This window comes from Choloepus didactylus, chromosome 3 (assembly GCF_015220235.1).
Source record: "Choloepus didactylus isolate mChoDid1 chromosome 3, mChoDid1.pri, whole genome shotgun sequence".
NCBI lineage: Eukaryota > Metazoa > Chordata > Mammalia > Pilosa > Megalonychidae > Choloepus > Choloepus didactylus.
The window spans coordinates 115,070,564-115,086,077 of record NC_051309.1 but is presented as its reverse complement, the minus strand read 5'-3'; the positions used below and the strand labels follow the sequence as shown (position 1 = coordinate 115,086,077).

The window sequence follows — 15,514 nt, the reverse complement described above, 5'->3', positions numbered from 1 at the left end:
GGAAAATAAACTCAGTATTTAATAGCCTGAACAGATGACTTGAAAAGTACAATCAAAAGAAAGCATTTTCTTCTCTCTTCCACCAAACTGAGGGGCTACATTTATGTTTTGAAGACTCTACTACAATCCCCAAGGACCTTTATAATAAATATGACTTGTTCTTTAATTATTATTAGCATCACTGTCAGTAATCACTGCTGTCACACAATAACTTCGTGTGGTAAATACTTCTTAGCCGACAGATCTTCAAATGGCTACCCAAAAGTTAGCACCCACTCTTGAGTGACCCTTTAGGAGCCTCTAAGATGAGGATGGAACCATTCCACTAGCCAATTAGGTCACAGGAGGTGAAGAACTCAGAAGCTTGGTCATGCCATGCTCCAATCCTCTGTCACTCATCTTTCAAATAATGAGAGATAATAGAATCCTGATACATGTTTTTTTTCATATTTCAATTATTTTCAAAGTGCTAATATGGATACACAACAGACTATATAATTAGAATAGTAAAACATATCTAAAATATTGCATAAAATTAGAAAAATTGCATCATTAGAAGTTTCATCATGTCTGAAGGCATCTTAGAGACCATTTAATTCCACTCTTCACTTGGTAAATGAGAAACTAAGGAACTTTATCACACACACACACACACACACACACACACACACACACACACACACACACCACTCCCTATCACATTTTACTTTCAGTATAGCATTTATTACTGTTTGGAATCATCTTGTTTTAGTTTATTATCAGTTTCCCCTTCACCACTATATCTCCAGCATGACAGATAGCACTTTCTTAGTGAAAATTTATAGACTGAAATGATAGATTTCTCAAAGTCTCTGCAATGTGCTTTTATTCTCTATAAAACAAATTTTCCTCCAAATTGCAAATGTGGCCCTGCACAAATAACTAAGGAATTTTATTCTCATGCTGAGAAAATGGTGGTAGCATAATAGAGATAGAAAGACCAAAGCAAAAAAAAAAAAAAAAGCAACTTTTTAAAAAAGGAAAAACAAAATAAATATTAAAAGTTTGGGAGGATGGATCTAAGATGGCAGCATAGAGAGGAGTGGAAGCTAAGTAGTCCCCTGAAACAACTAAAAAAACCAGAAACAACAGTAAATAATCCGAAATAACTGCAGGGGGACAAACGTGACCGTCCACTCATCATACACCAACCTGAATTGGGAGGAATGCCCAAGATCACAGCATAAAATCTGTAAGTAAGAACTGCAGATCCAAATCAGGAGACCCCTCCCCTACAGCCCGAGTTACAAAGCCTTGTGGTGCCAGAGAGAAGCTTTCTCCTAGTGAGCGAATATAGCTCAGCTGAGCTCCAACTGGGGTTTTAATTAGCGAGTGTGAACTGCTCACTATGAGGTATGAATCCCCAACAAGCAGACAGAGGCTTTGGGTGATGACTGACCTTGGAGAGCCAGAGGGTCGCCTCGGACTAGCTCTGTTCCTTTTTCGACTCAGTGGAGAAAGCCTTGGCCATTTTCAGTTCCCAGTTCTGTGACCCAGACAAGGGTGTGGCACAGGCAGAGAGAGACCATTGAAATGCTAATGACCTCCCCCTAGGGCGTCTATCTTCTCTAAGAGGACAGAGGTGGGGCCCAGCTCTACTACCTGCCTTTCACTCAGAACTTACACCAGTCAGGAATTATAGGCTAATCTTTACATCAGGCAGAGAGTGCCCCTGCACAGTCTAACAGCCCGGGGCTTCCCTTGAGGGATGACATGCACTAGTGATGTAACACAGCCTTCCCTCAGCAGAGGTCCTGGAAGATCACAGCTGAGAAGGGGGCCCGCCCGGAAAACCCGGGGACGCTACGTCAATGCCGGTGGTTTGTGGGTTAGCGACAGAGAAAATCTGGGGCAAAACTGAAATGAAGGCTTAGAATCTTGCAACAGCCTTGAATCTCTGGGAACACCTGGGAGGTTTGAATATTAAAGCAGCCCTGCCTCCCTGACCACCCAGACACACTCACCACATTCAGGGCGGACAGCTCCAACAACAAATCCAAACTGAGTTCACCAACTGAACCCCACAAAAAATCATTTCTCCACACACCACAGAGACAGAGTTGGGGAGAACTGACTTGAGGGGTATAGGTGACTCGCAGACACCATCTGCTGGTTAGCTGGAGAAAGTATATGCCACCAACTTGGATTTCTGAAAAATTAGATTGGTATTTTTTTTTTTTTTTTACAACTTGAAAGAACCCTATCAAGTGAAGCAAATGCCAAGAGGCCAAAAGCAACAGAAAATCTTAATGCATATGATAAAACCAGATGATATGGAGAAACCGATCCCAAACACCCAATTCAAAATATCAGAAGAGACACAGTACTTGGCACAATTAATCAAACAATCACAATCGAGGAACGAAAACATGGCACAGGATATAAAAGACATGAAGAAGACCATGGAACAGGATAAAAGGGACATCAAGAAGACCCTAGAAGAGCATAAAGAAAAAATTGCAAGATTAAATAAAAAAATAGAAGATCTTATGGAAATAAAAGAAATTGCTGGCCAAATTAAAAAGACTCTGGATACTCATAATACAAGACTAGAGGAAGTTGAACAACTACTCAGTGTCCTAGAGGTCCACAGAACAGAAAATGAAAGAACAAAAGAAAGAATGGAGAAAAAATTGAAAAAATCGAAAAGGATCTCAGGGATACGATAGATAAAATAAAACGTCCAACCTTAAGACTCATTGGTGCCCCAGAAAGGGAAGAGAAGGGTAAAGGTCTAGAAAGAGTATTCAAAGAAATTGTTGGGGAAAACTTTCCAAACCTTCTACACGATATAAATACACAAAGCATAGTTGCCCAGCAAACTCCAAATAGCATAAATCCAAATAAACCGACTCCGATATATATTCTGATTAGACTCTCGATACTGAAGAAGAGGAGCAAGTTCTGAAAGCAGCAAGAGAAAAGCAATTGACCACATACAAAGAAAACAACATAAGACTAAGTTGTGACTACTCAGTGGCCACCATGGAGGCAAGAAGGCAGTGGCATGACATATTTAAAATTCTGAGAGAGAAAAATTTCCAACCAAGAATACTTTATCCAGCAAAACTCTCCTTCAAATTTGAGGGAGAGCTTAAATTTTTCACAGACAAACAAATGCTGAGAGATTTTGCTAATAAAAGACCTGCCCTACTTCAGATACTAAAGGGAGCCCTACCGACAGAGAAACAAAGAAAGGAGAAAGAGATATAGAGAATTTTAACAGACATATATGGAACCTTACATCCCAAATCACCAGGACACTCATTTTTCTCTAGTGATCACGGATCTTTCTCCAGAATGGACCATATGCTGGGACATAAAACAAGCCTCAATAAATTAAAAAAATAAATGAACAGAAAAACAATTGAACATATTCCAAGCACAATCTCTGACCACAATGGGATTCAAATAGAAGTCAATAATTTTTGAATTGTAACTCCACTATTTACTTCCTATATGACACAAAATGCACAAACTCTAATGACAAATCAGTGGTTTTGAACTCAATGTAAAATATATAATTTTTGACAAGATCTATATAAAGGTGGGGGAATGGAGGAGTATAGGAACATAGTTTATGTGTCCTATTGAAGTTAAGTTGGTATCAAAGAAAAACAAGATTGTTATGGATTTAAGAGGTTAATTTTAAGCCCCACAGTAAACAGAAAGAAATTATCAGAGAATATAATCATAGAGATGAAAAATAGAGTATGGGTTAAGAGAAATGGGGGAAGGGGCAATGGGGAGTTAAGAAATGAGTGTAGGGTTGCTGTTTGAGGTGAAGGGAAATTTCTAGTAATGGTTGGTGGGAAGGTGATAGCATTACAATATTCTAAATGTGATTAATCTCACTAATGGAAGGCTAGGGAGGGGGTGAAATGGGAAGATTTAGGCTGTATATATGTTTCCACAACTGAGAAAAAAAAAAGACAGTCTAAATAGATGACAATTGAATGAGAAGGATGACCCTGGATGGGATCTGAGGATGGAGGACAGGAGGCTCAAAGGGACGCAGTTGAGACATAAGGGAAAGGAAATATAGAATGTAAACTTTGTATCATTGTTGGATCTCTTGTACTTCCTAGCTGCACTTAATGGGATTGCAGAAAAGAATGTTCTTGTTCATGGGAATTGTATATGTGAATTATAGTGTTTGTTCAAGGGTGTGTGCAGCTTGCTCTCATATGTTCAGAAGACAGAGCAATAGATGATGGATGATAGACAGGAAGAGAGGGAGGGAGGGAGGGATGGAAAGAAAGAGTGGTGTGACAATGTGTTAAAGTTAGTGGATCGGGGTATCGGGGGAGGGGGGTCAGGGAATGCTGGAGATCTGTGTATAGGGTTTGTAATGTTTTTGCAACTTTTCCTATAACTCTGAATTTATTTCAAAATAAAATTAAAAAAAAAAGTTTGCAAGGGAGTAAAGAGTTGCTTTGATATGATTTATCTTGGATTTCCTACACATTTGTGCCAAATACATAAAAGATGAGAGAGAGGGAAGAGGGGAGGGAACAGAGAAGGAGGGAAAGAGAGATGTTACTGGTTTCCAAGAGGATGTTGAAGTAGATTGGAAAAATGCAAATTATTATCAACACTAAAAAGTAGTTACAAAAAAACATAATTTCTAATTTGTTAATTTAGCAGCACTTTTTAATATGAAGGACATCATTTTGTTATATATGTTAAACAAATAGAGATTCTGCACTAATACAACAGTTTAGAAACCTACGTAGAAATACTTCTCTTAGATAAGAAACTAGTCAGGGTTTTAGAAGCATTAACTTGGTCAGAGGAAATCATGTTATTTATATGAACATGATAGAATTTCTTCTGAATTTTTCCTTTGACTATCACTATTTATTTAATCATTTAAAAATCATTGACAATATAATAAAAAATAAATACAATCAGACATTTTATTCAAATACCAATTGTAGTAAAATACTTTATTAATGTGGCCTATTCTTGTATTCAAACATTTTCTTTTTATTACAAAAAAATATGCAGCCCTATTAAGGAATATACTTGTATCTTTGAGCTGCCATCCTTTCTTCCTAATAAGATCTGTCAAAAAATCAGCATAGGACCTTTTGTTGTGCCCAAATCTTCTCATTTATTCTTTTTCCATCACTCTGGAAGCAAAGCTCGATTCTCCCCATTTTTTATTTCAAATGACAATAGCAACAATTATAAATGATTGTTTCCCTTAAAAGCATCGCGAATGCAAATCTTAAAAGAATACTTTCTCAAGAAATGGGAACTCTCCCAGACTTTGCCTTCAGACATTCTCTTTGGACCTTTGCCCAAGTGATTAGCAATGAAGCTCTGAAATCTGCATCACATAGACAAGCAAAATGGCAGAAAAGATAGACAGTGTGGTGTAAGATAATGACATTCCAGGGCATTCAGTACAGAGTTCACCCCATCTAATCCCACCCAGTAAGATTCAGTTCTGATAACACTACCAGGCAGATGATTCCTACACGGCATATAACCTGTCTCAGTCAGACAATTGTCACATGTCTCCATCACAGTAACAAAATATGTTAACAATTCCACATACATCTTGGATTGAACCTGAGATTGTTATTAATTTTTTATTCTGCTTCATCTTCTTCTGTCATATCATGAACACTTTGGCAAGTGAGATAAGTAGCTATTGTTATCAATTTTTTATTCTGTTTCATCTTCTTCTGTTATATCATGAACACTTTGGCAAGTGAGATAAGTAGCTATACTAATCTCATTACAAATTATTATTGGGACTTTACAAAGTTGAGTAAACACAGCTGGCTTCATTTTAGTAGCATCCAGTTTCACTGCAAAGAGTTTCACATCAAATACGTTTAAAACCTTGCACAATAAAAATTAAAATGACATTTAAACAATGTATAAACTATGGTGGAAAACAAAAAAATTAAATATTCGACATTGAGGCACAGCTATATTTCCTAATTAATGGGAAAAAGTAAGAAGAAGGAAAAATAATCATGTAAGTATCAATCATTTTGACTTTGAATTTCCTCTATGCTATGACCACAAACATCTTAAATTTAATATTTTTTTTACAGTGGTCGTAAACTACCTATACTATTACTTAATTGTTTTACACTTCTCTTAAAGCTCCTTTTTAAACAACTCTCCTTACAAAACAATTTAAATAAATTTTAAAGGACACTGCACATTGCCAAACAAATAGCACTAACTGTAAATAGAAGATAATTGTGAAAACAAATACACAATGATTAACACATTTTAGAAGATGTAAAGATGAATGAATGGCAACTGATATAACAGACCAGAGAGAACCATAATATGGCAAGGAAGTCATTTAATCATTCCTCCAAAGGCTCATGAATTAGTCATCAGGTATCCATGAAAGTGGGAGTTGAGGGAGGTGGAGTTAAAGTAAGAAGGATTAACTGAGAGCTTGTTTAAGAAACAGCCTAATCCTTGGGATGCTATCAAAGAAGGGGGATCATCTGGAGGACCAAGAAAGAGCTCTTGGAAATTGAAAGGTTTATAGGAGAAAAAAAAACCCAATAATAGTGTTGGAAGAAAACATTGAGGAACTTCCCAGAAACAAAAGCAAAAACTAGAAAAGAATAGAAAGTAGAAGAAAAATGTAAGAAAATCAGAAAGTCAGTCTAGGAGGTCCAATATCATATCACTCCAAATAATAAGAGTTCCAGAAAAAGTGAACAGAGCAAACATGAGGATGAAGTCATCAGTGAAGTAATTCAAGAAAAGGACATGTGTTAGGTTGAAGGGACTTTTATTGAAAGGAGATACTATCAGGTAAAAACAAATGATCAGGAATCAGAATAAACTTCAGATTTCTCAGTAGCAACACTAAAAGTTAGAGAACAATGAAGTAAAGCCTATAAATTCTGAAGCGAAATGATTTTCAACTTAGAATGCTATATGCAATCAAATGATAAATCAAGTGTGAAGATAAAAATATTTCAGATACAAAAGTGCTCAACATTTTACTTTCATCCATTCTTTGAGGAACAGAGGAAAATATTGAAGGATGTGCTCTACCATAATGAGGGAGAACCAGAACTGGAGAGCGGAAAAGCATCGAAAAGATGATGGGAAGGGAGTTCTTGGAAAAACAGCTGTGCCCTGTGTCACTAATCTGACTCAACTGGTCAGAAGAGTCTGGGAGAGGCTATTTTAGAGAGGTGAAATTGATAGCATCCTAATGCATCTGATTGCCTTGAAAGACACCTAAATAACTGGTCATGAGTTTGGCTTTAATGATTAGTTCCAAGAAAATTAAGCAAATGAAAAGGAGGAAGAGAAGGAGGAAGGGAGGAGGAGGAGGAGGAAGAAGGGAAGGCAATGACAGTTGGTAACTCCTGGGAAAATGAGTAATCAGGATTTACTCCAAGTCTCGGCTCTGAAAACAAAATGTACCCAGTTGTAAGAATTCAAACACAGATTTGTTTGTAAATGAGAATATATATATGGGAAGAATGTGTAGATGGTAAGGATGTGTGTATAGTAGTAGAGATGTGAGCAGGGAAGAAAGATAAATTCTTATATACCATAAAGGGAAATTAATAGACATATGTAAAAAGGAAAAAGCAAGCATGTTTTTAGGGACATGATGATAAATACTGCAACAGATGACTAAAAGACATGAAAATGTTTGTGCTTTGGTGAGGAGCATTTTCAGTCAGGTAGGAGGAGGACAGGGAACTACAATTTTTCTTAACAAATCTTGTAGAACTATTTGACTCTTTCAACCATAGGAACATATACTTTTTTATTTTATTTTATTTTTATTAAGATTTATTCACATATCATACAATTACCTAAAGTATATAATTAATTGATCACATTACCATCATACAGTTGTTGATTCCTCACCCTGATCTATTTTTTTAACATTTTCCTTCTCCCAGAAAAAAGTGAAAGTAAGAATAGAAAAATAAGAGTAAAAAAGGACCACCCAAATCGTCCCTCCCCTGCCCTATTTTTCTTTAGTTTTTTTTTTCCTCCCGTTTTTCTACTCATCCATCCATACACTAGATAAAGGGGAGTGTGACCCACAAGGCTTTCACAATCATATTGTCACCCCTTGTAAGCTACATTGTTACACAATTGTCTTCAAGATTCAAGGCTACGGGGTTATAGTTTGATAGTTTTGGGTATTTACTACTAGCTATTCCAAGTCATTAAAACCTAAAGAGTTATCCAACTATGAATCAATAATGGAGGGGGGGCTGGTTAGGCGTATGGGAGGATTCGAGTTTCCTTTTTTGTGTGTGTCTTTCTTTCTTTTCTAGAGTAATGAAAATGTTCTAAAAATTGAAAAAAATTAACTGTGGTGATGGATGCACAGCTGTATGATGGTACCATGGGCAAATGATTGTACACTTTGGATCTGTGGATAATTGTATGGTATGCAAACAATCTCAATGAAAAAACTGGAAAAAAAAGGAGTTATCCATATTGTGCTTAAGAGTGCCCACCAGAGTGAACTCTTGGCTCCTTTTGGAATCTCTCAGCCACTGAAACTTTATTTCATTTCACTTCACATGCCCCTTTTGGTCAAGACGATGTTCTCCATCCCATGATGCCGGGTCTAGATTCCTTCCTGGGAGTCATATTCTATGTTGCCAGGGAGATTTACGCCCCTGGGTGTCAGATCCCACTGGGGGGTGGGGGTGGGGGCAGTGATTTCACCTGCCAAGTTGGCTTAGCTAGAGAGAGAGGGCCACATCTGAGCAGCAACAAAGAGGCATTCAGGAGGAGACACTTAGGCACAATTATATGCAGTTTTAGCCTCTCCTTTGCAGTAACAGGCTTCCCAAGGGCAAGTCCCATGAAAGAGGGTTTAGCACAACAAACCACCAGTCTTCAATGTGTGTGAGAACATCAGCAACCATCTAGGTGGGGAAGCCCAACACCCCTGCATTCTCCCCCAGCTCCTCAGGGGGACTCTGCATATTTTTTCATTTTTTTTTTATTAACATTAACTGTATCTGAAAATTAAACAAAAAAAAAAACATACAATAAAAAAACATTTCAAGCAAACCAAAACAAAGGAATAAGAAAAAACAACTAACCTAAAATAACTACACTACTTCCAACATGTTCCTACTCTACCCTAAGAAAATATACAGACTATAACCCAGCAAAGGAATAAGAAAGACAGATAACCTAAGATAACAACATTTCTGTGAACTTGTTCCTACCATACCCACCAGAAATTAACAAACCATGCTGATTCCTGAGCATTCCCAGAATGTTAAATTTACCCACAATAACTTTTCTGTTCTTATTAGGTTATCGTTCCCCCTTCACTAATTGCTATCTATTGCTAGGTCCCCTACATTCCACATTATAAACCATTTGTTTTACATTTTTCAATGTTCAACATTAGTGGTTGCATATAATATTTCTCTTTTTGTGCCTGGCTTATTTCGCTCAGCATTATGTCTTCAAGGTTCATCCATGTTGTCATAAGTTTCACGACATCGTTCCTTCTTACTGCCGTGTAGTATTCCATCGTGTGTATATACCACATTTTATTTATCCACTCACCTGTTGAAGGACATTTGGGTTGTTTCCGTCTCTTGGCAATTGTGAATATTGCTGCTATGAACATTGGTGTGCAGATATCTTTAGTGTCACTGCTTTCAGATCTTCTGGGTATATACTGAGAAGTGTGATTGCTGGATCAAAGGGTAACTCTATTTCTAGTTTTCTAAGGAACCACCAGACTGTCTTCCAGAGTGGCTGAACCATTACACAGTCCCACCAACAATGAATAAGAGTTCCAATTTCTCCACATCCTCTCCAGCATTTGTAGTTACCTGTTTGTTTAATGGCAGCCATTCTAATTGGTGTGGATGGTATCTCATTGTGGTCTTAATTTGCATCTCTCTAGTAGCTAGTGAAGTTGAACATTTTTTAAATGTGTTTTTTGGCCATTTGCATTTCCCCCTCAGAGAACTGTCTTTTCATATCTTTTGCCCATTTTATGACTGGGTTGTCTTGTACTATTGTCATGGAGATGTAGGATTTCTTTATATATGCAAGATATCCATCTCTTGTCAGATACATGGTTTCCAAAATTTTTTTCCCATTGAGTTGGCTGCCTCTTCACCTTTTTGAGAAATTCCTTTAAGGTACAGAAACTTCTAAGTTTGAGGAGTTCCCATTTATCTATTTTTTCTTTTGTTGCTTGTGCTTTGAGTGTAAAGTCTAGGAAGTGACCGCCTAATACAAAGTCTTGAAGATGTTTCCCTACATAATCTTCTAGGTGTTTTATGGTATTGTCTCGTATGTTGAGGTCTTTAACCCATTTTGAGTTAATTTTTGTGTAGGGTGTGAGGTAGGGGTCCTTTTCATTCCTTTGGATATGAACATCCAACTCTCCCAGCGCCATTTGTTGAAAAGACTGTTATGTCCCAGTGCAGTGGCTTTGGGGGCCTTATCAAAGATCAGTTTACTGTAGATATGGGGGTCTATCTCTGAATTCCACTGATCAATATGTCTATCTTTGTGCCAGTACCATGCTGTTTTGACTACTGTTGCTTTATAATAAGCTTCAAAGTCAGGGAGTATAAGTTCTCCCGCTTTGCTTTTGGTTTTTAGAGTGCTTTTAGCAATTCAAGGCATCTTCCCTTTCCAAATAAATTTGATAACTAGCATTTCCAAGTCTTTGAAGTAGGTTGTTGGAATTTTGATAGGGATTGCATTGAATCTGTAGATGACTTTGGGTAGAATTGACATCTTAATGACATTTAGTCTTCCTATCCATGAACATGGAATATTTTTCCATCTTTTTAGGTCCCTTTCTATTTCTTTTTGTAGAGTTATGTAGTTTTCTTTGTATAGGTCTTTTACGTCTTTGGTTAAGTTTCTTCCTAGGTACTTGATTTTTATAGTTGCTATTGAAAATGGTATCTTTTTCTTGAGTGTCTCTTCACTTCAGTCATTTCTAGTGTGTAGAAACATTACTGACTTATGTGCATTAAGCTTGTATCCTGCTACTTTGCTAAATTTGTTTACTAGCTCAAGTAGCTGTGTCATAGATTTCTCAGGGTTTTCCAGATATAAGATCATATCATCTGCAAATAATGACAGTTTTACTTCTTCCTTTCCAATTTGGATGCCTTTTATTTCTTTGTCTTGCCGGATTGCCCTGGCTAGCACTTCTAGCACAATGTTGAATAACAGTGGTGACAGTGGGCATCCTTGTCTCATTCCTGATCTTAGAGGAAAGGTTTTTAGTCTCTTGCTATTGAGTACTGTGCTGGCTGTGGGTTTTTCATATATGCTCTTTTCATATTGAGGAAGTTTCCTTCAATTCTCACCTTTTGAAGTGTTTTTATCAAGAAGGATGTTGGATTTTGTCAAATGCTTTTTCAGCGTCTATTGAGATGATCATTTGATTTTTCTCTTTCGATTTGTTAATGTGTTGTAATACATTGATTGATTTTCTTATGTCAAACCATCCTTGCATGTCTGGAATGAACCCCACTTGGTCATAGTGTATGATTTTTTTAATGTGTCTTTGGATTCTATTTGCAAGTATTTTGTTGAGAATTTTTGCATCTATATTCACTGGGGAGATTGGCCTGTAGAATCTTTGCCTGGTTTTGCTATTAGAGTGATATTAGCTTCACAAAATGTGTTAGGTAGTGTTCCATTTTCTTCAATGTTTTAAAAGAGTTTAAGTAAGTTTTGTGTCAGTTCTTTTTGGAAAGTTTGGTGGAATTCCCCTGTGAAGCCATCTGGCCCTGGGCATTTATTTGTGAGAAGCTTTTTGATGACTGATTGTATCTCTTTGCTTGTGATTGATTGGTTGAGGTCTTCTATTTCTTCTCTGGTCAGTTTAGGTTGTTCATGTATTTCCAGGAACTTGTCCATTTCCTCTACATTATCTAGTTTGTTAGCATACAGTTATTCATAGTATCCTCTTATAATTTTTTTAATTTCTTCAGGAGCTGCAGTAATGTTGCCTCTCTCATTCATTATTTTGTTTATTTGGGTCTTCTCTCTTTTTGATTTTGTCAGTCTAGCTAGGGCCTTGTCAATCTTGTTGATCTTCTCAAAGAACCAACTCTTGGTGTTATTTATTCTATTGTTTTTTTTTGTTGTTGTTCTCTATGTCATTTATTTCTGCTTTAATCCTTGTTATTTCTATTCTTCTACTTGGTTTAGGATTATTTTGCTGTTCATTTCCTGGCTTCTTCAGTTGCTCCATTAGTTCTTTGATTTTAGCTCTTTCTTCCTTTTTAGTGTATGCATTTAGAGCTATAAATTTCCCCCTTAGTACTCCTTTTGCTGTATCCCATAGGTTTTGATATGTTGTGTCCTCAATTTCATTCACCTCTATAAATTTACTGATTTCTTTTGCTATTTCTTTAATCCACTGATTGTTTAGGAGTGTGTTATTTAACCTCCAGGTATTTTTTAATTTTCTAAGTCTCTGATGGTTATTGACTTCTAATTGTATTCCATTGTGTTCAGAGAATGTGCTTTGAATAATGTTAATTTTTTAAATTTATTGAGGCTTGTTTTATGTCCCAGCATATGATCTATTCTGGAGAAAGTTCCATGAGCACTAGAGAAGGATGTGTATCCTGGTGATTTGGGATGTAATGTTCTATATATGTCTGTTAATTCAAATTCATTTATCGGATTGTTTAGATTTTCAATTTCCTTATTGGTCCTCTGTCTGGTTGATCTATCTATAGGATAGAGAGTGATATGTTGAAGTCTTCCACAATTATTGTGGAAACATCTATTGCTTCCTTTAGTTTTGTGAATGTTTGTCTCATGTATTTTGGGGCACCTTGATTGGGTACATAAACATTTATGATTGTAATTTCTTCTTGTTGAATTTTTCCTTTTATTAATATGTAGTGGCCTTCTTTGTCTCTCTTAATATCCTTGCATTTAAAGTCTATTTTATCTGAGATTAATATTGCTATTCCTGCTGGTAGCTTTTGGCTGGTAGCTAGGATAAAATATTTTTTTCCATCCTTTCACTTTTAATTTCTTTGTGACCCTGTGTCTAAGATGAGTCTCTTTTATGCAACATATTGATGGCTCACATTTTTTGATCCATTCTGCCAATCTACATCTTTTAATTGGGGGGGGCAGTTAATCCATTTACATTCAGTGTTTTTACTGTGAAGGCATTTCTTGAATCAGCCATCCTATCCTTTGGTTTATGTTTGTCAGATATATTTTCCCCCTCTCTCTCTTAATGTCCTGTAACATACCCATACTGAATCTCTTTAGTACTGAACCTTTCTCCATATCTCTCACTCCTTTCTTTGTTTCTCTGTCAGTAGGGCTCCCTTTATTATCTCAAGTAGGGCAGGTCTCTTGTTAGAAAATTCTCTCAGCATATGTTTGTGAAAAATTTAAGCTCTCCCTCAAATTTGAAGGAGACTTTTGCTGGAAAAAGAATTCTTGATTGGCAAGTTTTCTCTTTCATAATTTTAAATACATCATTCCACTGCCTTCTCGCCTCCATAGTGGCCACTGAGTAGTCACTGCTTAGTCTTAAGCTGTTTCCTTTGTATGTGGTGAATTGCTTTTCTCTTGCTGCTTTCAGAACTTGCTCCTTCTCTTCAGCATTTGAAAATCTGATCAGAATATGTCTCAGAGTGGGTTTATTTGGATTTATTTTGTTTGGATTTAATTTGGGCATTTATGATTTGTATATTTATGTTGTTTAGAAGGTTTGGGAAGTTTTCCCAACAATTTCTTTGACTACTCTTCCTAGACCTTTACTTTTTTCTTCCCCTTCTGGAACACCAATGAGTCTTATATTTGTGCATTTTATGTTGTCCATCATATCCCTGAGGTCCATTTCAGTTTTTTTCCCCATTCTTTCTTTTGTTCTTTCATTTTCCATTCTGTCCTCTTTGAGGTCACTAAATTCCTGTTCAGCTTCCTCTGATCTAGTACTGTGAATATCCAGAATCTTTTTAACTTGGTTAACAGTTTCTTTTATTTCCATAAAAATCACCTATTTTTTTATTTACACTTGCAAATTCTTCTTTATGCTCTTCTAGGGTCTTCTTCATGTCCTTTATATCCTGTGCCATGATCTCATTATTAGTCTTCAGTTCTTTGTTTAATTGCTCCAAGTACTGTGTCTCCTCTGATCTTTTTATTTGGGTTTTTGGTTTTGGGTTATCCATATCTTCTGGTTTCTTCACATTTTAAAATTTTCTGTTGCTTTTGGCTTCTTGGCATTTGCTTATCTTGATAGAATCCTTTTAGGATATGTAGGCTTATTATAACCATTGTCTCTAATTTGTCAGATCTACAGCGTGGTGGAGTACACTTTCTCTAACTAGAAGGTGGCGTCCATGAGCACCTATTCCCCTCATGCCAGTTCTCCCCAACTTTGTGTGGTGAGTGGGGGTCTGAATCTTGCGGGGGTCCAATTGGAGTACCAAGTTTCCGCATGTAGTTGGTGCTGCCCACTCTGAATGTGGGGCTTGTGTCTGAGCAGTTAGGAAGTGAGGGTGGCTTTAATAATCAAAACTCCTGAGTATTCCTGGAGATTTAAAGCTGTTGCAGGACTCTAAATCTTCAGTTCAGTCTCGCCACAGATTGTCTCTGCTACTGACCCACAAGTCCTTGGTATTGGTGTACAGTCCCTGGTATTTCCAAGTGGGTCCCTCTTCCAAGCCGTACCCTCCTAGGGCCTCTGCTGAGGGAAGACTGTGCTCCATCACAGGTGAGCAACATCTCCCAAGGGAAGTTCTGGGCCACGGGGCCATGTAGAGGCGTTCCCATCCTATTGAAAGGATGGTGGTATGATGCGTGGTTATTTCCCCTTTTTTTGCACAACTCTGCCTTCCTAGCTCAGGGACAATTAGCTGTGGGTGTGTGAAAGGCTATCGTCCATGCCAGATATTGGGGTGTGTGTGCATATTGTGGGAAACACTTCCTGCCATGCTGGGTTGCGCGGCACAGCTCTGGGCTGCAGCGCCGGGCAAGAGTGTTCTGAGCCTGCTGGGAAGATGGATGTATGGGGCATGGTTATTTCCCCCTTTTTGCTGACTTCCACCTTCCTGGCTCTGAGACAATTAGCTGAAGGTGTGCAAAAGGCTATTGCCCATGTCAGATATTGAGGCGTGACCACGGGTTGTGGGGAAGCAGTTCCCACCACACTATACTGTGCAGTTCTCACTGCCGGATCCGCAGTTGCTTTTGGGTTTTTAAACTAATCTATCTCCAAATGCTAACCCCTGGTTTCCTCTGACTGCAGCATGGCTGCTGGTTCTCCAGTAGGCTCACTCACTCATTTCAGAATGCAGACTCCCAGTTTCACCAAGTGCATGGTCCCTGTGGATTTAGCAGACCTTGTCCAGCTGGTGCATCACTGGAACTGATGTTCTGGAGCACTTTTTGACTTTCATCTGGTATTTTTCACGGAGATGTTTTTTTGCCCTGTCTCTCCTGATCTGCCATTTTCCTC

General features: G+C 37.6%; 1 protein-coding gene across 1 annotated transcript in view; it reads right to left on the bottom strand.

The window, feature by feature from the left end:
* ARHGEF38 (Rho guanine nucleotide exchange factor 38) overlaps positions 1 to 15,514 on the bottom strand; it is a 173,358-nt gene that overhangs the window by 53,355 nt on the left and 104,489 nt on the right. The gene's annotated exons all lie outside the window — the stretch shown is intronic.